At 47.2% G+C, this 27,997-nt stretch overlaps 1 protein-coding gene across 1 annotated transcript in view; it reads left to right on the top strand.

Moving 5' to 3' along the window:
* The window catches only part of PECAM1 (platelet and endothelial cell adhesion molecule 1), a 588,149-nt gene that overhangs the window by 51,911 nt on the left and 508,241 nt on the right, over positions 1 to 27,997 (top strand). The window lies entirely within an intron of this gene.

Below are 27,997 nucleotides of genomic sequence, written 5' to 3'. Positions count from 1 at the left end.
GGCAATGCAAGTGGAGAGGCTGATCTGCTTTGATTACAGGGCTTACACGGTAAGTCCGGTTTGCTCCTAGCTTGGCTGGTGAATCCTGCGCGCAGGGGCACACGATTCTCGAGCTAGGAGAGGAGGAGGGGACGATCCATTACGGTCAGCAAGCCATTAACACGCAGTTCCTGGAATACTATTCCACCCTTTATTGCAGCAAACTGGACCAAAGAGAACTAGAGGAAGCAGATTTCCTTGACGTAGAGTTACTGCAGGTTGAAGCGGAAGAGGCGGAGAGCCTGGGCCAACCGGTAGAATTGGGTGAGGTCCGGAGAGCTCTCAAACGTATGGCCAGGAACAAAACCTTGGGTACTGTTGGATTACGGTCGGAGTTCTACGTCACTTATATTGATGTGCTGGCTCCGGAGCTGGTGTCCCTTTAAAATCAAAACAGGACGGCTACTTACCTGCCTCGTCGAGGGAAGCAGTGATCGTACCACTCCTCAAGCTGGGCAAGATCAAACAGCGTATCGCCCCCTGGCGATGTTAAACATTGACTATAAGATCCTGAGCGGTATCTTGGCCAGTCGCCTGATGGTACACATGACAACTCTGGTGCACGGGGACCAATATGGATTCATTCCTACACGGAACACGGCCATGAATATTCGGAGGTTATGTCAACTGATGCATGAGGCGGCAGCAGGAGGCGATGAGGCATGTGTACTATCTATAGACATTGAAAAGGCCTTTGGTAGGCTAGAGTGGCCATATCTGTTTCGGGTGCTGAGAGCCTTTGGCTTGGGTGAGGGGTTTGGGGCCTGGACGAAACTTCTCTACTCTCGCTCAACGGCCAGGGTTCGGACGGGAGGGCGATTTCGGCTGCTTGCGACGTGGGCAGAGGGACGAGGCAGGGATGTCCGCTGTCTCCCCTTCTGTTTGCCCTGGCAATGGAGCCATTAGCGGTTCACGCGCGGACAGGGAGACACTACAGGGGTCTAGAGGGGATGGGTCAGATGCACTATATTGCCCTATATGCCGACGATTTGTTGTTGTTCCTTGCCAATACCCCTGATGACTTACGTGGAGTCTGGGAATTACTAGAGAGGCTGGGGTGAGTCGCAGGACTTAAAGTTAATTGGGCGAAGACCTGTCTGTTTCTGATACACAGGAGGCATGGTGATCCTCCTGAGGGGATTGACGTACGATGGGAAGGCAGTTGTTTACCTTACTTGGGGGTTTGAATTTATCATGAGGCTACTGATTTATTTGAGGGTAACATTGGGCTAGCCCTCCGGGCCACCAAGTGTAAGCTTGACTTTTGGGGGTCTCTACCTTTGTCGGTGGCGGGACGAGTGGCACTACTGAAAATGATAACCCTACCCCGTTTACTTTATTATTTTGTTACACTGCCGCTTTGGGTGCCTGGGAAGTGCTTCGCCCAACTCAACTCCATGGTGTCAGGTTTCCTATGGGGATCAGGGAGACGACGAGTGGCGCTGCCCACTATAATGCATCCAAGACAAGAAGGGGGCTTTGCAGCACCTGATTTCGAGGATTACTACCATGCAGCTCAGTTCCAATGGCTCACACAGCGGATGGCAGGGAAATTGGGAGTCGAGGTAGATCAGAGAGGAAGGGATCTGGGGCTTCGCCACCTGATTCGGATTCTGTTACAGGTTCCGATGCATGCAAAGGAGGTGCCCAGAGAGTTCTGGGTATTGCAGCGATGTTGGTATAGGGCTCTGTGACGCAATAAAGTGAGCCCGGCATATGCACCCGAGATTCCGGTGTGGTTCTGTGAGTAGCTGCCTCACGGATGGGACTGGCAGCGGCTACATGAATGGGAGGAGCTGGGGATCTCCTCCATTGGGGATCTATACGAGGCTGGTACACTCTTGCCATTTCAAGATCTCAAAGAAAGACACAAACTGCCTGCTCAGGACTTTCTTCTGCACGCGGCAGTGACGGCGGCTGTGTGCAAACACTGGAAAAAAGGGTTGGAGGAACCACAGGTCTTCCTCCCTTGTCAATATGTGGTCACCACAGCGGGTGAGATCAAGGCGGTTACATGTTTGTATCGGAGACTGACACAGGGATTAAGGGCTCCTCTTGAGGGATTGCGCACTAAATGGGAGGCTGATTTGGGAATGCCTATAGAGGCAAAACCCTGGGAGATGCTAATGGGACGAGCATGGAAGTGCTCCCGAAACGCGAGATTCCAACTCATCCAATTCTATGTGTTTCATCGGGCATACCTCACTCCTTACAAAATTAATGATTTTTTTGGCTCCCGCACTGCCTGCCCGCAATGCAGACTGGAGGATGCAGCGTTTTTACACATGTTCTGGGACTGTCCATTGCTTCAGGGGTATTGGGGAGAGGTTCTGGCCAAATTGAAAGAGGTGACGAAAAGAAAAATGCAGCATACTCCTGGGGTGTGCTTGCTACACTGGTTCCCCCACACTGCCCGTAACAAAACCACCAGTAAGTTCCTGGATTTGGGGTTAGTCCTAGCCAAACGTGAAATCACTAGTCATTGGAAGGCGGTCACAGCCTCCAGTGTTGCGCGCTGGTTGCGGACTTTATAAAGTGGGTGGACTGCGAGGGGACCATCCGACTCCAACTAGCTCAGAGAACTGACAACGACAAACTGTGGGACACAGCGAGAGCCTGGGTGGCGATGGTGGACCTGCTTAAAAACCCGACTGACGATGATGACTGATCCTTCCGGCTATGGGTGTCCCCCTTTGCTACATGAGACCACAGCCACAGGTCATAGGGTGAGAGGGTGGGTGGAGAGATCACTAACTTGGGTGCATCCTCCCGGGAGAGACATGGATCACTGCCAAAGGGAATCTGACGGAGGGTGCGGAATGAATAATGTGCAACAAGTGTGCTGTTAGGGAAAGCGACATGTCTGAGGGGAGGAGGGAGGTGGGGCTACGGGGGGGTCCAGGGTGGGAGGGATTGCATTGGGGGTGGGTTGCGTTTTTTGTTTTCTGAATTGATGAATAGATGTTGACAGTGTTCGCATAAGCTAGGGGAAACACGATTCAGCCTCTCAGGGCTCGGCCACATGAAGGGAGGGATATGACCCCTGCATTAGGAGAGACGTCTCTCCTCCCAACACAGAGATGGGTGGTCTAGACACGCTAGCGAGTTGCAAGGCTATGCCATGAAGTGGTTACAAATGTCCATTGGAATCTGCTGGTATAATGTATTTTATAAGATTGTATGTATGATGCATCTGAGCGGATTATGAAAAGTCAATAAAGTCTGTTTAAAAAAAAAAAATGAAGCAAAATCTTTGTGATGATGATTTCCTGCCACAAAACCTCTTGCCCATCGAATGTCCTGAGTAGGACATCACCGTTGTGATGATTTCCTGGTAACGTCCCACCCCTTTTGTGAATCAGACAAGGTTAGGAAACCTAATTGTTTCCATTGAGTGCAACATTTCCTAATGTTACCTACCACTTACTTCTGCACAACCCACGTTTCATATTTGCCAGCGCCCCACATAAGTAAATGTTGTCTCGTGTTACCTTTTATCACTTCACATGCCACAGATGTCTATCATTTGTCTTGGGTGGCCAGCAGATAACAGGAAAGCCCACCTTAGGTCTGAGATGTCCATTGACAGCCATAGATGCCACCCATATGCCAGGGGTAGCCAACAGGTTCTGAGAGGACAAACCTATGTCATGGAAGGGCATTTAGGGGCAACAGTAATTGGCTTTCCCGAGGAAGACCACAATTATGTCAAAGATGGCCACAATGATGTAATAAATAATTTCCGTACTGTCATGAGTCTGCACTAAATGCCAAGGATGTCCAAGATTATTCCAGGAAAAACCATCTTTATATCATGAATATCCAAAGTATGTAGAAATGACCACCAGTTTGCCAGGGTCGTCATTTGGCCACTGTGTCTGAGATGGTCACCATTATGCAATGAGTCACTACCATTTTGCCAATGATGCCCACAATATTGGAAGAATGGATAACGTTATTCCAAGGTTGGGACTGTTAGGCCTAAGATGGAACCATTATGGATGTCTACTGCAGCAAACGACAAAGTGATGGAAGAAATGGTTCAATGAATCCGAGCCACTTGCGATCACTTGAGCCACATTCCAGACCATCATTTTTCTCCCACTATTCCACTCTCAACAGAGACCTGCCATATGCTTATCAGACTTGGTCCTATCAAATAGGAATTCTAGCCTGAATTGGCAGACCAGGTACCCTCCAGATGAGAACACAAGCATCCCCAAACCAGTTTTGTCATATTTGACCTTGTCAATAAAGTATAGTTTGGCTCCTATGGCACAGTGAGCAAAGACAAAGACGATTGACAGAGTGCACACCAAATTCTACCATGTTCCATCACGTTCATGTTGTGCTCTGTTTTGCGTGCAAGCCTGGCTTGTCGGGGTCTGCCCATCCATGTAAATTTTAATGACACTGGGAAATGTGGGGCTAACTGACACCCAACTCCGGACGCACATCATTATGATGCATAAAAATGCCAAAAAGTTGATCAAGTTCAGAATGTTTATTTTAATTTAACCATTTCATATATTACGTTGTTCAAAGTTTGTCAGTTACATTTCGGACATACTATGTTCACACAGTGAGCAAAGACCCAGATCGGGGCATACCGCTCAAATTTATGGCATCTACTGCATTCATCAAAAAAGTGAAGGAAGCATTACTTGATTTAATCCTAACCGTTAGAGATCACTCTCGACTACCGGCCAGTCCAATATTTTTCACCTTCTGTGCTACTCTAGAGAGAGACATCCCATATACAAATCAGCTTTGTCCTGCTCATTTAGGAAGAGTCCAGCCTAAAGTGCCAGAACAGGTCCTTTTCAGTGGGAATAGCACCAACCTTGAGAACGGTTTCGGCCCATGTAGGCCTCATCAGTGAGATTGTGAGGAGGTGCTACCGTCCGGATCGACATTTCACCCTCGGAGCTTGAATCGGACTCCCCTTACCTATCTCCCTGTTCCCTCCTTTACTTCCAGGCTCCTGCCTTCGAAGATAGTTGGCCCTTCCACTTTAAGAACACACCTTCAGCGTGTACTTACTCGGGTCACATGACCGCATCAGAAGCTCCGACTGGAATAAGACCGGAAGGGGCGTTCCAGGAAGGGGAACCAACAGGAACATACAAGAAGACGAAGGAATCCAAGCGGGAAGAGCGCTTCAGAAGAGCCAAAACCTTCTTTCTACCCCCAGGTTCAACGCTCCTGCCAGGAATCGAGGATGCAGTCAAGAAGGTGCTAGAACCGTAGGAAGACGCTGTCCCTGCCCACCATAAACCAGTGTGGGAGCCGGACCCTATCCGGTACCACGAGGAAGCCAGCCACGTCCCTGGAGGGACGTGGCTCAACAAGGTACAGAGCCATTTTGGACATACATGGGGAAGGGGCACTGGGTCTACAAAGCCCAACATGGGTGGAGAGCAGTAGTTATCTAAAAGGGCCGCTCTGATAGACGCGGTGACGGATTTTGGGTGAATACTCCCTGCAATTCCCGATCCCTTCCGATTAAAGTGGACTGGATGGCCTTTCTAAAAGGGTATTCTTTTCTTTTCTTTTCCCTGTGCTACAACATGACATACCTCAGGGAGTTACACAGACCTAAACGGGACACAGGACACTTGAAGGATCCACCTACATCCCTCTGGCGGAAGAAGGAGAGAAGCAACCACATAAAACACCAGTCGAAACCCTGAAGATCCTATTTGATTTTGTTGACCTATGCACCGTTAAAATATTGTCCACTGAACACTATTAATAAAACCCTGAATCTATCTCGCATTGTCCCCATTTGCTTCTTCACCATATCCACACAAGGTGTCAGAAGTGGGATAGAAATGCCTCCAAGGTAGCCGATATTGAGCAATTAATCCAGCAGCTGATCAGAGGGCAGGAAAATCTGGAATGGGCTGTGGAGAAGCAAATGTCTTTAGCCCAAGCCGATAGAGACTTACCAAAGGCCTCCATGTCCAATCAGGCAGAGAGCATGCAAAAGGTTGCAGATGATCGCCAACAACTCACCACCCAGTTACAGATGTGCGCGGGACCGGGCCCAACAGGTCATTACAAATGTACGTGCCAGGGGAAGATCCCGATGCATTCTAATGAATTTTGAGAGGGCGGCCAAAGCGTCAGGCTGGCCAGAGGCCAAATGGCCTTTCTTCTTGGCTCCTCTTCTCACGGGAGAAGCCCAGGCCGCCTACCAGGTGGCAAACGTGAATGGCAATACACCATACTAAGACATAAAATACATTATCTTGGATCACTTGGGACTCGGAGGCCTACCGGATACGGTTCAGGAAGGAAAGAGGAACACCAGCTGTCAACCCAAAAACCCTGTTCTTTAAATTAAAGACAGCGGCCGACAAGTGGCTGAAGCCAGAAAGTAGAACAAAGGAAGAAATTATGTCCCAAATATATTTAGAGCAATATCTCGAAGCACTACCCTACCCCATTCAAAGGTGGTTAAAACAGCACACCCACCTAACGGTCGAACAGGCAATCGAGATGGCCACTTCTTTCTACAGAGCACAACCCCGCTCCCTACCTTGGGACTCAGACAAACCAACCCGACCCTCCGTTGCCCTCAGCAAAACTGACAAAAACCCAGTAAAACCTGTCCCAGAACCTGTGAGGCCCATCAGTCCCATACGGAATCCCAGCAGAGGCCCTCAGTGCTATGACTGTGGAGAATGGGGGAATATAGCCCGGAAATGTCACCGCAAGAAAAACCAGGAAGAACCGATGGACATAGGCTGCATTCCCCGTTCGATTTGGTATACGGAAGAAATGGGACCCAGTTTCTAAGTGAGTGTAACAATAAAGGGAGTAAGGGTAAACGCCCTGTTGGACTCCGGCTGACGCAAGTCGGTTGTATGTGAGTCCATCGTAGGGCTCACACCAGTTCTACCCGGGGAAGACGTCCCCATTCGGTGCCTTCATGGAGACATCTGGTTCTACCCCTTGATAAGGTTGCCCATAACCCTTCCTAACAGACAGACCCTCCAGGCCCGATTCGAGGTGTTGCCCACTTTACCTGAACAACTGATAATAGGTAAGGACAGCCCCTCTTTTTTATCCCTGATAAAGGAGAATGTCTTTTTCCCTTCACAACCTAACTACGCTCTACCAAACCTCCTTGCCCAAGCACCCTGGCTGTCAAATAAGAACTTCCGGTTCACGCAGAAAAACTACCCTACTCTTAAAGCCGCCTGGGAACAAGCCCAACCAGTAACTCCCACATTTCACTCGACCTTCCCCTTATTTCAGGTCTCCAGAAACCTCCTGTACAGGACAGGGAAATATGGCGACCCTCCCCAATTGGTTGTGCCCAAAGCCTTCCGGGGTCAAATACTATTCTTCGCACACTCACACCTACTCGCGGGGCACCAAGGTGCACAGAAGACAATTCTGCTAATATTGCAGCACTTCTATTGGCCAGGCATTATTGCACATGTCACCAAGTTCTGTTGTGAATGGGAAGTGTGTCAGAGAGAAAACCCTCACAAACCCCCTGCCGTTGCTCTCCAACCCCTTCTGATTATTGGTAACCCCTTACAAAGTCTCGGCATGGACCTGATTGGACCACTGCCCAGAAATAGACAAGGAAACCTTTATGCCTTAGTCATTGTGGATTATGCCACAAGATATCTAGAGGCCTTCCCCTTGCGTCCACCTACCACCCAAAATATTAGCAACAAACTTATGGAGCTATTTTCCCGTGTTGGAGATACTCACCGACCAAGGAACCCCCTTTGTGTCCAAATTGATGGCCCAGATCTGCAAAACCCTTGACATCTCGCACATTAAAACATCCGTTTATCACCCCCAAACCGACGGGTTGTGCGAACGCTACAATGCCACGCTAAAACTAACCTTGAAGAAGCTATTAAGTGTGGAATGGAAGGAATAGGACAAACTGTTGCCCTTGGCTCTCTACGTAGAGCGGAGCCAGAAACAAGCCAGTCTTGGCTGCTCCCCATTCCAGCTCCTTTATGGTAGGGAACCACATAGTCTGTTGGAGATAACCAAGGAAGACTGGGACCAGGAAAAGCAAGAGGAGACCAATTCCTTCCTTGATTATACCCAAAGTCTACGAAGCCGACTACTGAAACTAGAAGACTTTGCTGATGCAAACCTAGAGCAGGCTCAGACCAAGCAACAGCCACTATATAATAGGGGTAAGAAGTAGAGACAACTGGAAATAGGTGACTGGGCCCTGGTCTTGTCACCTTCCTCCCTAACCAAAGTAAAAACCGGTTGGCAGGGCCCATTCAAGGTTGTAAGGAAAGTGGGCTTAACATCCTACCACTTACAAATCACACGGAAACTCACCCAGTTACATCATGTAAGCCTCCTTAAAAATGACTGGGACCCCTCCCTAAGGACTTGCACACCATTGTCCCAATGGTTTCCCCCAACACTACTCTACATCAGTTGGTTATGAATCCCTATCTCATCCCAATCCAGAAAGATACCCTACAGGAGACACTATGGCCTTTTTCCCCCTTGTTTTCAGACCTCCCGTGAAGAACAACCCTAGCGGAACATGCCATCCCAACACAACCGGGACAAGTGATAAGACAAAAACCCTACCGCATTACCGCAACCTGGAGGAAGGCCATAAATCAAGAGGTTGAGAGTATGGGCGCTCTGGGCGTCATGAAGCCATCCCAAAGAAGATGGTCCTCCCCTATAGTGCTGGTACCAAAACCGGATGGTTTCATCCGGTTTTGTATCGATTTTAGGGCAGTAAACGCAATTTCCAAATGCGACTCTTATCCTTTCTCACGGGTGGACGAGCTAATAGAAAAACTAGGGGAGGCACAGTACATCACCACACTAGATCTCACAAAAGGATACTGGCAGGTGCCTCTAAGACCCCAAGATCAAGAAAAAACTGCCTTTACAACACCCACAGGCCTTTATGAGTTTACCATGCTACCGGTTGGCTTACATGGAGCCCCTGCCACCTTCCAGAGGCTCATGAACAGGGTATTGCATAAACACCAGGGTATTCCTCAGCATACCTTGATGACATTGTCATCTACAGCCCTACTGGAAGACACATTTACAACATTGCCAGTTAATACTCCAGGCTCTCCAAGAAGCAGGACTACACATAAATGCGAAGAAGTCCAGGGCAGGCTTTCAAAAGGTGAAATACCTGGGGTACCTCCTTGGGAAGGGTTGCATAGCACCACAGGAGGAGAAAGTGAAGGCAATAACGCATGCCCCCTTCCCCACCACTAAGAAAGAAGTCAGGGCGTTTTTAGGTCACCTTGGTTATTATCGACGTTTCATTCCCCAGTACTCCGAATTGGCTGCATCCCTCACTGACCTATTACAAAAACAAGTAAAAGCCAAAGATCTGCTACATCCCAACCCTGACGTCCAAAAGGCTTTTGTCGCTCTGAAAACAGCCATCACCTCTAGTCCCATTCTCTGGTCCACAGATTGTAGGAATCCTTTTCTACTTCAGACAGATGCTTCAGAACACAGACTTGGGGCAGTGTTGTCCCAGGTCTCTCCTGAAGGTGAAGAACACCCTGTACTGTTCATAAGTAGAAAGCTGACTAAAAGTACTCAACTGGTGCTTCTAAAATATGCCTACCCCGGTGTACCTAACCTAGGTCTAGTACAAGGGAAGAAGTAAGTAGGTTGTAGCCTAGTTTTAGTATTATTTGCCAAGAATCTATTCCAAGAATTCTCTTAGGGTCTAATCAGCTCCGTACCTTGGTTTAGAATGTAGGGGGTCTTCTATCTCTCTCTCAGGACTCGATTTCCCAGCAACAGCAAAGGGTAGCCTGTAAACACTGGAGCTGGATTTCTCGGCAGGAGAAAGTACAGCGTCTCTCAGTGCGTCAGCTGGAGGGTCGGCTTCCTTCGGCACATGCTGCAGCAGGGCGCGTAGGGCAAGTAGATAGTCGAACTGCTCCAAACCACCGTGTGTTTGTTTGGACAAGTGTGGGCATATTTATACCTTGAACGTGCCGAGTTTGACGTAAGATTGGACATAATAACGTCATCAGAGACTTAATTCTCTGAAAACTCCATGATTTCTTGGATAACTTAATATTCTTGCAGGGGGAAGTCCCTAACTGCTGAAGGCGGGTTTTTCCAAGAAATCGTTGTAGATTTTTCGGAACTGGTGGAAGTAGCCAAGCCGTATTAGGACTACTTGAGTTATGTTTGTTTGTTTGTTTGTTTGTTTATTGTTTTATAGAGCGCGAACTTGACCCGTTAGGGTATCAGAGTGCTTTACATGTGAACACATTAGGCAAGGAAAACATTAAAGGTAGAGGACAAAATATATACAGTTTACATTTAAATAGCTCCATGTAGCGCCCCCGATTTCCTGACGGGGTAGCGTGGTAGCCCGATGGAGTCGCTATTCAGTGGTTAGTCAGAGTCTATGTGTTGGTAGGAGGCAGCATTTAGGCGAGGAATTGGCCCATAAGGAAGGTTTTGGCCCCCTTTTTGAAACGTGCCAAAGAGGGAATTCTTCTGATGGCTGGCGGGAGAGAGTTCCATGTTCTTGGGGTGGATCCAGAGAAAGCCCGGTTAAAGGTTTTTTTTCTTTGGAAACATGCAGGTTGGAGTGAGAGGTCTCTGGTGGACCAGGAGTTTCTGATTCCGCCAGATACCACCAGTTTCTGTGCAAGATAAGCAGGGGAGTTTTAGTATAAGGCCTTGTAAGTAATGGAGGCCAGTTTGAGTGTATTTTGGCCTTGAGGGGAAGCCAGTTCAATGCTTTAAGGTGTGGGGTTATATGGTCAAATTTTTTTGAGCTAGTAAGCAGTGTGGCGGCAGCATTAAGACAGGCTCTCAAGGGTGCCAGGGAGATCTTGGGTAAACCAGAGAGGGTGGAGCATCCATATTCCAGTCTAGAGATTACTAGTGCTTGGACCGCACTATTTAGGTCGGTGGTGTCAAGGAATAGTTTCAGTTTCCAGAGGTAGCTCAAGTGGAATCTGGCTGATTTGGCCATAGAGTTGATGTGGTCCTGCATGTTCAGCTTGCAGTCAAGGGTTATTCCCAGACATTTAGCTGAGTCCACGATGGTCGGTGGGCAGTCTAGGGCTGTGATAGCCTTGATCCATGTCTGCATCTCGGGATTGGTTTTTGGAGGGGAAATTGAGAGAAATTCAGTTTTCTTGGCATTGAGCTTGAGTTGATTGGAGGTGAGATAGTGGACGGTTGATTTCAGGGCCTCATTCAGGGTGAGAGAATATCCTCGAGATAGAGGAGGCTTTGATGTAGAGCTGGGTGTCGCCAGCATACATATGGTAGGAGACATTTGCTGAACATAATATATCTGCAAGTGGTTCAAGGTAGAGATTGAAGAGGGTAGGGGACAGGGTTGATCCTTGGGGGACTCCAACTTTGACCGGAGAGGGAGCAGAGAGGTTGCTGTTGATTAGGAATCGCTGTGATCGGTTTTGGAGGAAGGATCTAAACCATTTTAGAACAGCGCCATCCAAACCCATCCTGAGTTTGAGGCGTTGGATTAGTTTTTCGTGGTTGACCGTGTCGAAGACTGATGAGAGATCTAGGAGGATTAAAAGGCATGTTTTCCCTTGGTCTAAAGCTAGCAGGGCGTCGCCAACGATGTGGAGCATGGTCGTTTCAGTACTGTGCCCTGGTCTGAATCCAGATTGGAAGTCATCGAGAAGGTGGAAGTTGTTGATGTGTTGACTTAGTTGCTGTTGCACACACGTCTCCAACACTTTGGCTAAGAGGGGGATGTTGGAGATAGGTCTGAAATTGTCTGGAATGGCTGGGTCCAGCAACGGCTTTTATAAAATGGGGAGGACTTGGCCGGCTTTCAGGGAGTCCGGAATGGAACCCTGCTGGAGTGAGGCGTTAATTATTGTTGTTCAACTAGGGATAATGGATTGGGCAACGGCCGCTAGGCAGTTGGAGGGAAGCGGGTCATTGAAGTGGTTATTTGGGTTTAGGGACAATAGAATTTTAGATACAGAGTCTTCGTCGTAGAGGTTGAAGTCAGTCCAAAGTGCTTGGTTCTTCGGTGAAGTCTGTGGGTGCATCTCAGGAGGAAGGTGCAAGCCTGGCAGGGATAGAGAGTATGTGGCGGCACTAAGTTAATTTTCTAAGGCTGTGACTTTGTTAGCGAAAAAGGAGGAGAATTCCTCCAATGATATTAAGGAGGTTTTGACCAGTTTGTTGGATTGGTGTTTGACCATATCGAAGAGCTTGCGTGGTCTGTTCCTGGCGTTTTCTATGTCGGATCTGAACAATTCTTTTTTGGAGTTCAGGATGTTCTTGTTGTAGGTTTTTCTGGCCTGGCAGAGAAGTTTAAGATGAGCTGCGGAGGGGTGCTGTCTCCAGATTCTTTTGGATAGCCGGAGGCATCTCCTCTCATCGTTGAGGGGTCCAGTGAACCAGGGGTTCTTATCTTTCGATTGGGTTCTTTTTAGCTTTAGTGGGGCTAGTTCATCCAGGATGTTCGAGATAGTTGAAGAGTGATGATTATTGAGGTCATTGACCGTAGAGAGATGGGAGGGGGGGAGGTCAGATGTGCAGCGAACCTTCAGTTGATTGTGGTCTAGGTTTCTAGTGTCTCTAATCCAGTGTTTAGGGATCACTGGCTGTGGTGCCCTTATCTTGTGGGTGCCAGGTAGTAAGAATGTGATGGTGTGGTGGTCAGACCAGTCACATGGGTAGCTTGACTGTTGTTTCCTTAGAGATGATCCAGTCGCGGGTGGCCCCTTTTGAGTGTGTTGGGAGTGAGCAGGCTTGGGTCAGGGCTTGATCGGATAGGAGGACTTTAATAGCGTTGACATTAGGATCCTTGGAGTCATTCCAGTGCAGGTTGAAATCACCTAGGAAGATATCTTTTGAGTTCGAGGAGTTGCTACAGATGGAGAGTACAAGGTATGGACAAGAGTCTGTCGAATCCGCCAGGAGTTCTGTGGCACTCAGGTTGGATTGGTAGATGCAGGCGATGCCTCCTCCTTTCTTGTTAGATTGTCTGTCCAGTCTAGCAATGTTGTAACCGGGAGGGACTAAGAGGTCCAGGCATGGAGATGAAGAGTCATTGAGCCATGATTCTGTTAGAATAGCTAAGTCAAGGTTTTTGTTCAAGATGAGTGTAGCAATGTTAATGGCATGCTTAGATGCCGATCGGCAGTTGATTAAAAGGCCAGACAGAGAGGAATCAGGGGGAGTGTCAGGAGTTGGGGTGGACAAGTGTACCGGCGCTAGGTTGCTCTTAACCACACTTCTGTTGCGGAAGGTAGCTGGTCTGTTGGTGTTAATACAGACTGTGCGGATGGCATGTGCGGTTCTGGTATCTAATGTGCAAAGGGCAATAGGGGCAGGGTTGTAGTCGCTGAGGATGGCCAGGATTTCCTCTTCAGTGAGGTCTAGTGGGCTAGGGGTGGCATGTGTAGAGTTGTAGGAGAGGGCGAGAGCTAGGGTTTCTTCCTCTGAGAGGTGGCATGGTTGTTTGCGAGGGCGAAGATGTCTCAGGGGTAACGGTAGAGGGTGCTTGAGGGTCTCGGTGGTGTGTTGGGGGGGTGGTCCACTGGGTTTTGAGGTTGGGGAGGGAGGGTTCAGCGAGGTGCAGGAGGTTCATTAGGTCTAGTATGGAGATATGGATATTCTGAGTGAGCTTGGCAGCTCTGGAGTGCAGGGTTTCGAAATCCCTGTAGGAAGGGGGTGTAGGCGGGCAGGGGGGCAGTAGCTCAGGGGCAGTGCTATCAGGCTCCCTGCAGGAAGAAGGCGGTAGGGGGGCAGTATTTCTGTGGCCCTGGTGTCGGCATGCATAGGGGACCGGGTAGAAAGGGTTGATCCTTCTATATCGTGGGAATCTGGCGACAAACCAGTCTCATGGTTAGCATGCGGGGCTGGTGGGGGGTAGACCAAAGATCTGGAGGCGACTCTATTGGCAAGGTTAGGAGATAAGTTAGCAATCTTGGGAATGGCAGTGGTGGAGACTCTTTGGGAGGAGGTTTGTGAGCTAGGCAGGCCGGTTAGATCTGTGTCGCCTGTGTTTGAAGGCGTAAGATACTCACAGTTAGAGAGGGGAGCTGGCGTGGTGGGAATCGGATGTGCAGGGTTGATTCTCCTGGTGAGGTCAGGTGCCATGCGAGAGGGGATGGGATGATCGGTGATGGAAACCCTAGGGGGAGTGGTTAATGGGTGGTTAGCGGTGATAGGCAGGCTGGTCCGGGGGTGACGGGGGAAGTGTTAGTTTCCCTGTTAGTCTCGGGCACATGGTTACTGAGGTTGGTAAAGATGCTTGCAAATTTGTTGAGGTTTCTGGATGAGGCTTGGATCAGGACAATGCCGCTTTTATAGAGGGTGATTGTGAGGTCAGCTCGCAGGGTTGCGGAGGGTGCTATTGTAAGCTTAGTGCCGTGAGGGATGTTCCTGGTTGCACTTATGTTGAGGAGGTGTGCAAAGGTTTTTCGCCAGTAGGGGGTCCTTTTGGAGTAGAAGATTAGGTCATTGATGACTGTGCCCTTGTCTGTGTTATGGCATAGGTCGGAAATCAATGTCTCAGGGTGACTCTTCAGGGTGGAGTGCTCGAAGGTTTTAGCAGCGGTTTTGGAGAGATTGGGGGGTAAACCAGAGTAAGAGGGATTTCCCCTGTAGCGCTTAGGGTGGGCCTAGCCATGCTGGTTTCGGTGGGTACTAGTGCCGCGACACATGTATTTAGCAGTTTGGCCGCTGTCTGGTCAAGGGACCGGGTCCGCGCGTGTTAGTGCTGATGGGAGGGGGCCATGTGCAAGGGTAGGGCTGCAGTAGCGAGCTGAGAAACTAGTGCAGTTGCGAAGCCTTAGACCTGGGTGGTGACAGGGCGGATGGGGGCAGGAGAGCGTAGGAGCTCTGTGGAGCTCAGGGGGTGCTGGGGTCTTGATCAGGTAGCTCAGCGGAGGCACTAGGGAGATGGGTTTGTGAGGCTTGGGGATCTGTTCAAGACCTCAGCAGTTTACTGCGCATGAGGGGCTGTGGTGGTTTCAGAGGCTAGCTGGAGTGGGGTGGTCACGTTGGAATAGTATGCCCCATTTAATTTCAAGCGATGGTGTGCAATTAGTGTCCTTGTAGAGCCGCCATCTTAGGGTCAGGCAGCCATCGGCCTGTATTCATATAGGCCGCAGAAGTTTGACAGACACCAGTGTTCCCATTAATAATAAAAGATAACTGTTCACCCACCTCTGGTCCGGAACGAGTGTCACAGAATTTAGGGGAAACTTCCTTTTCAGTCCAGGCAATGTTAGGGTTAAAGGTACTGAGGCCGATGTTTCTTATTTATTCATCTCTACTGCGGGGGCGCTGGCATGGGGGAGGCCACCCGGAGACACGATGTTGCATCAGGGGTCGTTTTTCGTTTTCCGGGGCCCTGGGCTCCAGGCAGTGGGATCTAAAGCGAGAGTTCGTCAGAGAGCTGGGGAGCCCCTGGCGACATCAGCCCCGGTCTTACCAACGTGATCCCGGCGGGACAGGAGCGGGGCGATCCGCAGTGCTGGAGGCTGCAACGGGGAGGGGGGTCGGGGGGGGTCATCGTTGGTCAATAGTGACTCGTCGGCCGCCCCATGTGCATGGTCCCGGGAGTGTTCAGAGGTTGGTGGGGTCGCTGGGGTTGGCCCTGTTTCCCGGGGCATTGTGCGCATTGTCTGTCCTGTTGTGGGGGAGTTGGTATGCGGATCGGCATGCTGGGTGTTTAGACGCCCACATACTTCAATTGGGATTTTTACCTTAGTGGTGACCGGGGAGTGGGGTCTCCTTTTGTCAGGCTCCGAAAGGCGAGGGGGCTTACGCCTGTGTGGGCTCGAGCTGAGGGCGGGAGTTGTGAGCTAGCCTCGTGGCATCTCTCCCCCCCAATGAATTGCCCCTACCTCCTTGCTGTAACTCTCAGTGAGGCCGGCCTCGCGAATACGTCCCGTACAGGGATGTACGTTGTTACCACGTGATGTATTACATCGCGGTACTTTATAACGCGTCTTTTACAACGCAAGTCGTTACCACGACTTGCGCTGTAGGGGTGCTGGACTTAGGAATAGTTAAATTTACTATTCCAACACCAGCCTACGTACAGTAGGGAAGGTGTTGGAATAGTAAATCTACTATTCCTTAGCCTAGAGCACCCTCCAGCGCAAGTCGTGGTTACGACTTGCGTTGTAAAAGACGCATCGTAACTGCACTGCGGGGTAACATCCGCGTTGTAAAGGATGTGCCCCCCCGTACAGGCAGCGGATGGGGGGGGACAACGAACGTTAAAGTTATGATTTCTATGCCTATATAAGGAAATGGTATTTTATATCTATATAATGGCATGAATCGGGAAAATTGCACTAGGGTCCTAAACGCTATTCAACACCCACTCCACGTATTATGTCTAATATTACTAAATCTATAAGCATAAGAAACATAACTAAAGCATGTGTTCACAATCCCACCCAAAATACATGAAATGCACTAAACATGGTTTATACACATACATGAGTATTTGTCTTGTACGCATTTTACAAGCAATGGCTGTCATTAAAAAATGCTATCTAAATGAAACATGAAATGACAGTAATGAAATGGCTCTAAATTTACGGAAGAAAAAGGTCGAGACCATTCCATAGCATAATATATAAATGTTAACGTCTTCATGAGAAAATGCCAAGTATTTGTTTATAGGAATTATCAAATGAATCTCTTGTTCTCTAAGAATAGTTCTACTTTAAGCAGATTACTTTGTGCCAAGTGAAAAAGGGTCTATTCTGGGATGAAGAGAAAAAGTTTTCAAATGTAGATTGTAGAAACATAGAGTTTCCAAGTTAGACGGTTTGTTTCGAAAAACCAAAGGCCGAATTGCAGAGTTCATGGAACGCTGTGTGCACTTTCAAAAGTTATTCTCGGTGTCGGCAGAAAACATCAAATCATCTAAGCTGGCAAAGACACCGTCTACCATAGTTGGCGAAAGTGGAACTACTTCATCAAGTAGATCAAATGTGCATAGATGTGAAGCATCGCCGTCAGCATCAGTTGCAATAGCAATGTTCGATGTAGATGGTACCTGTATGCCTGTTGTTCCACGTACCTCACCAAGAGCTGGATTTGCTGGTGAGATCTCAATGAATGCCGTCATCAGGATTGGCAGTCGTTGGGGGTAACACGATGCATGAGTCGTTACCGGACCTAGCAAGGCGTCAACATCTGTTGGCAGTGCTGATGGAAGTGTAAGACAGATGTCGAACATGCATCCTTCTCCGCAAAGCAGGCATCGTAGAACAGGTAAGATGCAATCTTGCCAGATTGCTCTCAATGAAAGGAACCAAGTGGTATTCAGATCTCTTAAACGAGCCAAGCCAAGAATCTGTGTAATTCTGTCACGATACCGCATGGCAAGGAGAGCTTGTTCCATGGTAGTCTGGGTATCGTTGGTGGCTGGACTTGCCATATCGGAGCAGGAAAAATAAAAATAGAATTCCTGCTACGAGTCCCAAAATGAGAGGCAGACCGCCGAACACAGAGTGCACGAACTTTGGAAAAATGCTGAGGACTGCTTCGAATGGTGTTAACAGCCCCAAAAAGATCGTCTTAAATACATGTGCGATGCCACTGGTATCAGACATGTTTAAGATTTGACCTAACATTTCTGCGAAATGTACTGGGCAGTTTGTTGAAATGTTCTGGGCATTATTTGCATGTATCTCTGCAGAAGTCCTTGCAACTTGCAGATCATACGTTTCTCTAGACGAGGTGGGGGGCGGAGCTTGCTTGAGACCAAGATGGACGCTTGAGTCTTGAGCACCGTTAAGCCGACACAAAATCCTGCATGATCCTGGGACCCAACGACGCTGGGAACACTAAAAACTTGCTGGGGCTCACTGAGAAGCTGCTGGGCAACTAAAAGCCCGTCGCGGCGCATGCTGGCCGCCGGATTGAGGAGCTGAGCTGGGCGCGGCCCGACGCCCGAAGAGGCCGTGAAGCACCGGCCTCGAGTAGAGGACCCACGCGACGACGTCACGCTACGTGCGGAAACGCGCCTGAATGACCGGCCGGAGAAACTAAGTCTTGGTGAGCAGCGAAGGTGCTAACTCTGCTCTGACTGCGGGATGGCGGGCGGTCCCGATAGCGGTGCTGGACTGGGCGACGCAAATACTGCTGGCTGCACGGCGAGGGAGCGAAGTCGGCCCACGCTCCTGTGAAGCGCGGACAGACCGGGCGGTAGTAGGGGAACCACTGACGTGGCGCGGCTGTGAGCAGAGTGGGCGACCAGACGATCAGGCCTGCAGAAACAGCCGTTGCTTTCTCCGGAGGAGCGCCTGGAATTTAAGGTGACATCAGGCAAACCTGGTGAGGATAGATGGGACGGAGGCCTCATTCATAATCAGCGCTGGAAGAGAGGTCGGGGACGATGCGCTGAGTGGGAACAGGCAGAGGCATAATACTAAGAGCACCAAACACCCTACTCCACGGCGCGAGGCTGGGCTGCAATCTGCACCACAGTGTAAGTGTCGAGAGGCGCAAGTCCACGACCTGCGCAGTGAGTAAGTGACACAGTGGAAGAGCGCGAAGTTAAAGCAGCGCCGAGAAGGGGAAATGTCGAGGCGAAGAGAGGTGCTGCGCATTGCTCAGGGCACCAGATTCGAGGCCATATGATAGCGGCTCCTGGCAGAATAGTGAAAACGCGATCCACACTGCGTGGGAACTGCACAAAAGAGTTAGCGGGAGCAGTGGGTCACCGGCTTGTGACACAAACATTGCAGCGCTAGCCCGTGGGTTCTGAGATTTGCCTGGTGGGCGACGTGCTCTACATCACACGACATCACACTCGAGCGCCACGTTATTATCCCCCGGACAGCAAGATGGGAAAACCGGCCCGTTGCCAGTCCAGGCTCTCCTTTGCCCAAAAGAGTACTAAACCACAGGACAAAGCCACAGGTGGTAGTAGCAGGCCTTCCTCCCCTATAGAACAAGAACAAGACATTAGAAGCATGCTGAAGTCAATGGAGAAAGGGCTGCAGGATGGTATTTCATCGCTAGGGGCGAAAATGGATGCGTTAACGTACAGAATGGATAGAATGGGAGAGAGACTTGATAAACATGCGGAGAGATTGGACATGTCGGAGAGGAGGATTACAGAAGTAGAAGAGGCGCAAACAACTATCGACTCAGAAAATAATCAACTGGGTAAGGTGATGCAGCTGCTTCAGGATAAGACGGCGGATTTGGAAGCGCGGTCCCGGCGCAGTAACGTGAGCATCCTTGGTCTTCCTGAAACGACTCAGATGGGCAAGATGGAGCCCTTTATAGAGCGCATGTTGACGACACTCTACCACGTTTATTATTGAACGTGCGCATCGGTCCTTGGCCCCTAGACCAAAGCCAGGAGCACCGCCGCGACCAATAATTGCAAAGTTCCTCAATTATAGAGACAGGGATGCTGCCCTACGAGTCGCCAGAGAAAAGCATAGATTAATGTACGAAGGCTCAACTATTTCATTGTACCCTGATTTCACGGCCAAAGTCCAAGAAGCGAGGAAACACTTCGTTCCTATGAAGAAACAATTGCGTGAACAAGGCCTGGAATATCCTATACTATACCCAGCTAAGCTGAAAATCAACAGAAATGGACATTCGCATATCTTCACAGGTCCTAGAACATTGCAGAAGGTGCTGAAAGACTCGGCAAAGGAATGGAGAAAAACCCCAGAACGGGAAGTACTGGATGAGGCATCAGGTGGCGGAATGGAAGAACAAGACTGAGAGATGTTACGAAACAAGATCTCTGATTAGACACTGAGTGGCTAGAAGTGCAAGTCCATGTGATGAAACGCTGGCTGCTAGGAGGGAGTTATTTGAGACAAGCGTCGATTTCAGCGGACCAAGGGAAGATAGCTGTTGGCTGGAGGAGCTGAAACGAGTGTCAAGTACTGTGTTTACATTTGGTTTTTTTTTCTGGTGCGGAGCAACCTCCACCCACATGTGGTGACACTGTGCTGGGGGAATCTGGTTGGGAGGTCGAGGGAGGGGGGGCAGGCCCGAAAATTAGACTTTTCGTGACCTAGTTGGGGGTGGTCCGCTGCGGGTGGGGTGGGTGGGAGGGGGAGGGAGGGAAATTCTGAGGTTAAAGTTACGAGGTGCGCTTTTGATATCAGATTCTGCACTGTTGACTACTGTGGAAAAGACAATGACAGACACTGTAGAATATGCAAGGGGTGCCTGGTGGTACTGAGGTAGACAATAAGGAGGGAGATCTGAGAGCTCTGACGTGTAATGTGCGAGGGTTAAATGACTTCCGAAAGCTGTGCAAAGTTTTGAATTATTTAACGAGACACCATATAGACCTGGCTTTAATACAAGAGACGCATTTGCCCACGAACAGTCTTAGGTTGCAATCAAGGGGCCTGAATGGACAGATTAATGCGGCAGGCTTCAGGACCCATGCACACGGAGTGCTAACATAGGTAAACCCGAAATCTGATTACACATTGAACATGTTATTTGCAGACCTGGGGGGTAGATATGTCATATCGCAGTTTGGTGACAGAGGGATGGAAATACTAGTGGTGAATGTATATGGACCTAACTATGACATCCCCGAGTTTTATAAAAAGCTGACTTATATAACGAGGGAATATCCCGGTCTCAATGTCCTGTGGGGGGGGGATTCTAACATGACTAGGTGCCCAGAAGTGAACCGATCGAGCGGCCCAGACAGGAGACAAGCAAAAGCAGCTAGGGAACTTGACAGGATACTAATTAGCGAAGACCTTACAGATGTATGGTGTAGCTTATACCCAGATCTGGGCGTATACACGCATTACTCAGCCTTTCATAATATACACACACGTATAGATTACTGACTAGCCTCAACAAGACTTCTCTCACAGGTACGCAAATGTCAGGTGTTACCCCGTACACTCTCAGACCACTCACCTATTCTGTTGATGTTTACACCGGCGCGGAAAGTAATACCCCCATTCACATGGAGATTTCCGTCATACTCATTAAAGGACCACCTATTTAGAGAGGCATTGCATGAAGCGATATAGACGTACTTTGAAGCTAATATTGGGTCTGTGGACAGCTTCCAAACTGTGTGGGAGGCGTTCAAATTTTACATTAGGGGAGTGGCCATGAGCAAACATTCAGGGGTTCTACGCTCGATTCATCAAAGATTGTCGCATCTGGAGCGGCAACTGGCAGAGTGTGAAGACCAAAAAATCAAAGGAGAATGGATCACTAGTGAACTACAGCACCAGGGTTTTTTGGACGTCCTTCTTTAAAAAACCCTCATACACGCACGTTCTTCGGTAAGGTTGTATATCTTGATTCTCCACCAAGTAACGTAGCGTGGGTGCATCATCATAGGGTTCTTTTTTGTATATGCAACCTCCACCAGGAGGTAACCACTGGTTTTTGTAGCAGTGCTCCAGAAATAGTGCTCCCAAAAAATGATAGAACTTAAGAATCCTTAAATCTAAAAAATAAATTTATTAGAGATATAGATCAAGGATACTTAAAATGTGTTGCTGTAATGAAAGGTCAAGTTACTAGACCCTCTGTACATAAAAAATGGTCAACATGTTTCAGCCCCACTATGCCCAGCCGGGTAATTGGGGCTTTCGTCAGGACTGAGATGGTATAAATAAAAGATTAAAAATACTTGCACGATTTGTGTAGTATCACTATGGAGTAGTTCCCCACGTGTTCGCTCTACAAGGCCAATACTACCTGTAATTAGGAGAATAACTGTATAATTAACTAGTTATGCACATTGCCCTATGATATTATCTAAACAATTTCTTGTTGTGAGTTATTCAATAGGATGAAGAATGATTTGGGAGTGTCTCGGTGAACTCATTACTAAGGTGTTACAAGTTTAATCTCGCTAATAAAGTTTGGATTTATCAATTCAATTGCTTGTGTCTTTATTTAGTATAAAAAACAAGAATGTGATGTTGTTAACTATGTTTCAAATTAGGGATTACGCTCCTGTGCAGTAAGTCAAAGAATAGGCATCGCGCTTCATGTCTAAATATATGGTAAATGGACATGATAGCATGCAAGGTTAATCGTTATCCGCTAATATTGTAATAGGGTACTTGTCGTTACCTGGCGTTTTATGTTAATGCTTAGCTGAAAGTCAGGCGCTTCTTTCGTAAACAAAAGTACTCGTCATTACTTAGGATTCTATACTAATGCTTAGCGGAGAGCAACATACAGCGATATTTTCACAAAAATGCTCATGATTACTTATGTTATATCAAGAGAAAAACATCGCGCTTCTTGCCAAGTGAGCGTCATTAAATTCAAATGCCCATATCTTGTTAGTCGTGAAGCGGACTTTTCATCAGGGACTAGAGAGAAGGTATGTCCATCACCTGTAGCGTGAGGCAGTAAGTTTAAAACACGGAACACTCTTACTTGTTAGGCTGTAAATGACTCTGTCGGCGTGATGGATCTCACCGGCTGTGTGGGATTTCCTCACTGGTGCTGTCTCTGCCCCCGGAAATGGCGGTCGGTATCCCTCTAGTCCTCTTTTAGTGTTGATAGTTAGTAAACACTGTAAGAAGACTGCCACGTGTAATATGCACGTTACAGATCATGTAAATCACGCCATAATTTGAACGCACAATTTATTCTTTTCACTTATTTCAGTCATGTTTTAAAAAAAGGGGGAAGAGAGAGATAGATGGTTATGAAAATTGAAAATAAAGGAAAGACTGCTGTTTGTATGTAGTCAATTAGATGACTTGTAGGGTGGACACTAATTGTAGCTCTTGTTCTTATACCTACAGCCATAAGTAGTTATTTGTTATATTCCATTACTCAATATTTATTGGAGGTTAATCTTCAGAAAAAATGATGCCATTGTATATCATCATTCATCCCTTCGCTGTTTGTTTTTAACCGGTCCACCCACCTTTGTTCCTTTTCATATAGTATTCTTCCGCATTGTTGTTTTTTATAGTCAACATTTCCATAATTGTCCATTTCATGTCATCAGCTTTATGATTAAAATCAAGAAAATGTTTGCTCATTTTTGCTGTGATCTTATTCGTGTTGATATTACTTTTATGTTCGCCGATTCTTGTTTTGGCTTTTCTACATGTCATCCCGATGTATTTCAGTCCGCACGGGCATGTTATCATGTAAATTACATGTGAGGCATTACAATTTATGTGTTGGCGTTGTGTCCATAGTAGTCCGTCTGAAAGTCGCAGTTCTTTGGTTGGTGAAGTTAACTTACAAACTGTACATGAACCACATGGATAATGTCCAACAATTGGAGTCATGTTCCATGACCTGGTGATGCTCTCATTTCTAGGAATTATTTGTGGCCGAGTATGGACCAATACATCTCTCAAATTTTTTGTCCTGCGGTTTGCAAACCTTGGTTTTTGCCACTTCAGATTTCCTGATGTAAGAATTCTCCAATTTTTATTGATCAGTTTCTTTACTGCATTACTTGCTGTGGTATATGTAGTAACACATGTAATTACGCCTTCTTCATTTTCTTTTTGTGGAGTTGCTAACAGACATTCACTTGGTTGGTGTCTAGCCCTTTTCTGACACTTTTGTATGATTCTCCTTGGATAATCCCTTTTCGTTAATTTCTATGTTAGTTCTTGTGCCTGGGTTTTGTAATCCTCTAATTTGCTGCAGTTGCGCTTCAATCTCAAGAACTGTCCGTATGGCAAGTTCTCTCACAACGGCTTCGGGTGGAAACTCTTATATGGCAACAAACTGTTCCTAGAGGTTGGTTTAAAATATGTTTTAGTTTGGATTACATTGTTTTCAACATATAGATTTATGTCCAGAAAATCTAGTTTATTTATTTATTTTTATTTATTTTGAAAGTTTTATATAGCGCGGACAAGATCTTTGCAGATATCAGAGCGCTTTACACAGCAGGAGTACATGAGCGAGCATAGTCAGATAGATAAATCAGAATCATGTAAATCAATAATACAGGTAATACATATAATATATTCTTTTTTTATCAGCTGTGAAAGTAAATGTTAAACATTCATCTCTCTCATTCAGCCATTTTATGAATTCATCAAGGCTGGTCTTGTCATTTTTCCAGATGACAATGATGTCGTCAATAAATCTCTTCCAAAATAAAATTTGGAGAGCAAAAGGATTTGTGTCATTGAGGACATATTTCTGTTCAAATTCACTGACGTACAATCCAGCTACCGAAGGCGCAAAGGCGCTTCCCATGGATGTACCGTGTTGTTGTGCAAAGAGTATTCCATTGTATTCAAAATAGTTTTCAGTCAGAGCCAATTTGCAACACTCCAGTATGAAATGCTTTGGTGTCTTGTGTTCCCAATTATCTGCGAATAGGACGTTTTCAAGAGTCTCCATGGTTTTTAGTTGAGGAAGACTAGTGTATAGACTTTCTATGTCTAAACCGACTAGAAGCATCTCATTCTCATTGTAGGGTATATCCACTAGTTTATTCAAGAGGTCTCTTGTATCTTTTAGATATGTAGGGGTCCTCTTTACTAGGGGATTTCAGAAATTGGTCAGCAAATTTAGATATGGGTTCAAGCACAGAGCCTATGCCGGAGACGATTGGTTGTCCGGGTGGAGGTAGTTTATCTTTGTGAGTTTTAGGTAAAGAATAAAAATAAGGAGTTCTAGGTTTGGATTCAAAAAGATAATCGGCCTCATTCTTCGATATCCATGCGTTTAATTCAGCTTTATGGACCATCATTTTGATCGTATTCTGCAATCTTGCAGTGGGATCAACTGTAATTCGTTTATAGAATTTGGTATCTGATAGGAGTTTGAGACATTGTTGGTCATATCCTTCTTTGTTGAGGAGGACTATGCCTCCCCCCTTGTCAGCGGGTTTTATGATCAAGTTTTCATTTTTTTTCAACTCATCGATGGCCTTACGTTGAGATTTCGTGATGTTGATAAATGGCCTTTTGATTGAACCTTCAATTTCCTTTGCTTGACTCATGATCGCTTGTTCAAATGTTTGTATTTCTATCGGGACCATATTATGGGGTGGAGTGAAAGTTGACTTTTTCCTCAAGTTGGTATATCCTTCTGGTCTATTGTCCTTACCTTCAAAACATGCTTTTAATTTCAATTTTCTGCAAAATTCTTCAAGTTCCCATTTTAATTTGAATGTTTCATTGGTAGGTGTAGGGACAAATCCCAAGCCCTTATTTAGGACTCTCACTTGATCATCTGTAAGCACTATATCTGCTAGGTTTACTATAAGTGAGTCGCCGTGCTTGAGTGTGAAGACCGCCAGTTAACGGGTGACACTGATGCTGCCCGGGAGGAACTGAAAGGACTGCTGGCGGAATATCAGGAAGAGGCAGATGCGGAGGTTAGGCATTTGGGCAAATATGCTACAGCTAGAGTGTATGGGGAAAAGGATAGACCGGGAGCGGTACTGGCCAATATGGTAAAACAACAGAGGCGTAAAATAGCGGTTACGGCCATCAAGTCGGGGGAGGGTGCCTTACTTACAACTGAACAGGAGATAGCACAGAGATTTAGAAGATACTATTCGGATTTATATGCATCACTTGCGAGGGGGAGCGAGGAGGATATAATAATAATAATAAAAGCTTCTTGTATAGCGCCTGGTTACACTAAAAAACAGTGTGTCCCCGCGCTTTATGTACATGGACTTGGCTGAATCCGGGAGAGAGGAGAGGGAGTGGATAGGTGGGGAGAGGGGGCTCATATCTTCGGGAACAGATGAGTTTTTAGCTTTTGGCGAAATATTTTCTCTGATGTTTCCATTCTGAGTTCAATGGGAAGTGAGTCCATTGTTTTCTAGCCAAGTATTTGAAAGACCTACCGCCCATTCGCGCCCTGTAGATTCTGGGCACTTGAAAGAGCATTTGACCTTGGGATCTTAAGGGTCGTTTGGGTTGGTATTTGGTCAGTAGTTTTTGGAGGTATACTGGTCCTTTTTCTTGGGCAATGCGGTGAGTCATGCACATTGTTTTAAAGACAATGCGTTCGCGTATGGGTAGCCAGTGGAGGGTGGCTAAGGCACGTTTCCCGGATGACCTTCTGGATAGGTTAAGTGCTAGTCGGGCAGCGGCATTTTGAACACATTGTAGACGCTGGAGACCTTTTTTGCTCAAGCCCATGTATAGTGAGTTACTATAATCAAGATGGGGTGTTACCAGGGCATGGATCAAGGTTTTCCTATTGGTGGCAGGGAGGGAGTCCAGGGTTTTGCGTAGAGTCTTAAGGATTCCGTAGCATTTGCCTGCAATCCCTCTAGTGTGGTGTTCAAAAGAGAGGGTTGTGTCTAATCTAACCCCTAAGTTTTTGACCTGCTCGGAGGGCTTTGGTATGTCGCCCAATTCTAATGGCCACCATGTAGACGACCAGATGGACGGAGTCTTCCCCAACATGAGGAGTTCTGTTTTATTTGCGTTAAGGCATAGACAGTTGGTATTCATCCATCTAGCGAGGTCACTGAGGCATGCCAAGAAACTAGCAGAGGCTTCCTCGGGCGGCTGAGATAGTGTCACCACCAGCTGAGTGTCATCTGTATATGACACTATCTCAACCCCATATGCCTCAGCAATCTTAGCCAGGGGTGCCATATACAGATTGAATAATGTAGGGCTCAAAATTGAGCCCTGCGGCACCCCGTGTCTGAGTGCTCGAACTACCGATTTGAAAGGAGGGCAATGGACTTGGAATTGTCTATTAGCCAGGAACGCGCACATCCATTTGTGAGCCAGGCCGTCAATTCCAGCCTCGCTAAGACATGAGAGTAGTATGGGATGGGAGACGGTGTCAAACGCCGCGCTCAGGTCTAATAGAAAGAGCGCAGCTGTCATCCCTTCGTCCACTCTACCTCTTAATAGCTCCGTGGAAAAAAGAAGAGCTGATTCAGTAGAATGGTACGCTCTGAATCCTGACTGTGAGGGGTGGAGGTGGTGACCTTCTTCTAAGTGCTTTATCAGTTGGATGTTAACTATCTTTTCCACCACCTTAGCGCAGAATGGTAGGAGTGATATAGGACGATAGTTGTCCAGCTGGGTTATACTAAGATTGGTCTTTTTCTTAATAGGAATGACCTGCGCTACTTTCCAGTCTTGTGGTACCTGGCTCGTCTGGAAAGATAGTTTAATCATGTGACTTATATGATTTACCAGTAGTTCAGCTTGGTTTTTGAAGATCTTGGGGCGAGCTACATCTTTGGGGGAGCCCGATTGGATGCTACGGATGATTCTCAGCACATCAGTGTTATCTGGTACTAAAAATTGATTTAGATGACAGGTGTTAAGTGATTCAGCATTAGTAGCATGATTAGTGGTCGGGCTATCCATGATCTTCGGGAAGGATTTGTGGATATTCTCTACTTTTTGGACAAAAAAATCTGCTATTGCTTCACAAGTTGCTGTAGAGTGAGTATCTGGGGATGTAATCCTATCAGATGAGGTGAGTTCTTTGTAGATGACAAAGAGTTCTTTGGTGGAGTTATCCGCTGATTCAATTCTTTTCTTAAGAAAGTTCCTTTTGGCTATTCTAATCCTTTTATGGTAATTTTTTATACTAATTTTGTAGTCAAGTTTGGCTGTTTCCTCATAATTACAGCGCCAAATGCGCTCTAGCTTTTTGCATTTTGATTTGATAGCTTTTAAATCAGCGTCATTAGACTATTTGGAACATATAAAACTCCCATTCTTATCGGACGTGCATAGAGAATTTTTAATGCACCCAATAGAGCATGATGAGATATGGGAGGCCCTGGGAGGGATGAAGGCAGGTAACGCACCAGGGGCAGATGGGCTTAAAGTTGGTTTTTATAAGACATTTTTGGACCTGCTGCTACCACACCTTTCGGCCCTGTTTGCAGATATTAGCGACACCGGTAAAATGCCGAAAACCATGAGAGAAGCGATAATAGTGGCCATACCAAAGCCGGAGAAACCTCCAGAGTTATGTAGCTCCTATAGACCATTGTCGTTACTAAATGTGGACACAA

The sequence above is a fragment of the Lissotriton helveticus genome, chromosome 7, assembly GCF_964261635.1.
Source record: "Lissotriton helveticus chromosome 7, aLisHel1.1, whole genome shotgun sequence".
In the NCBI taxonomy this organism is placed as follows: Eukaryota; Metazoa; Chordata; class Amphibia; order Caudata; family Salamandridae; genus Lissotriton; species Lissotriton helveticus.
This window is presented reverse-complemented; position numbering and strand designations above follow the sequence as displayed.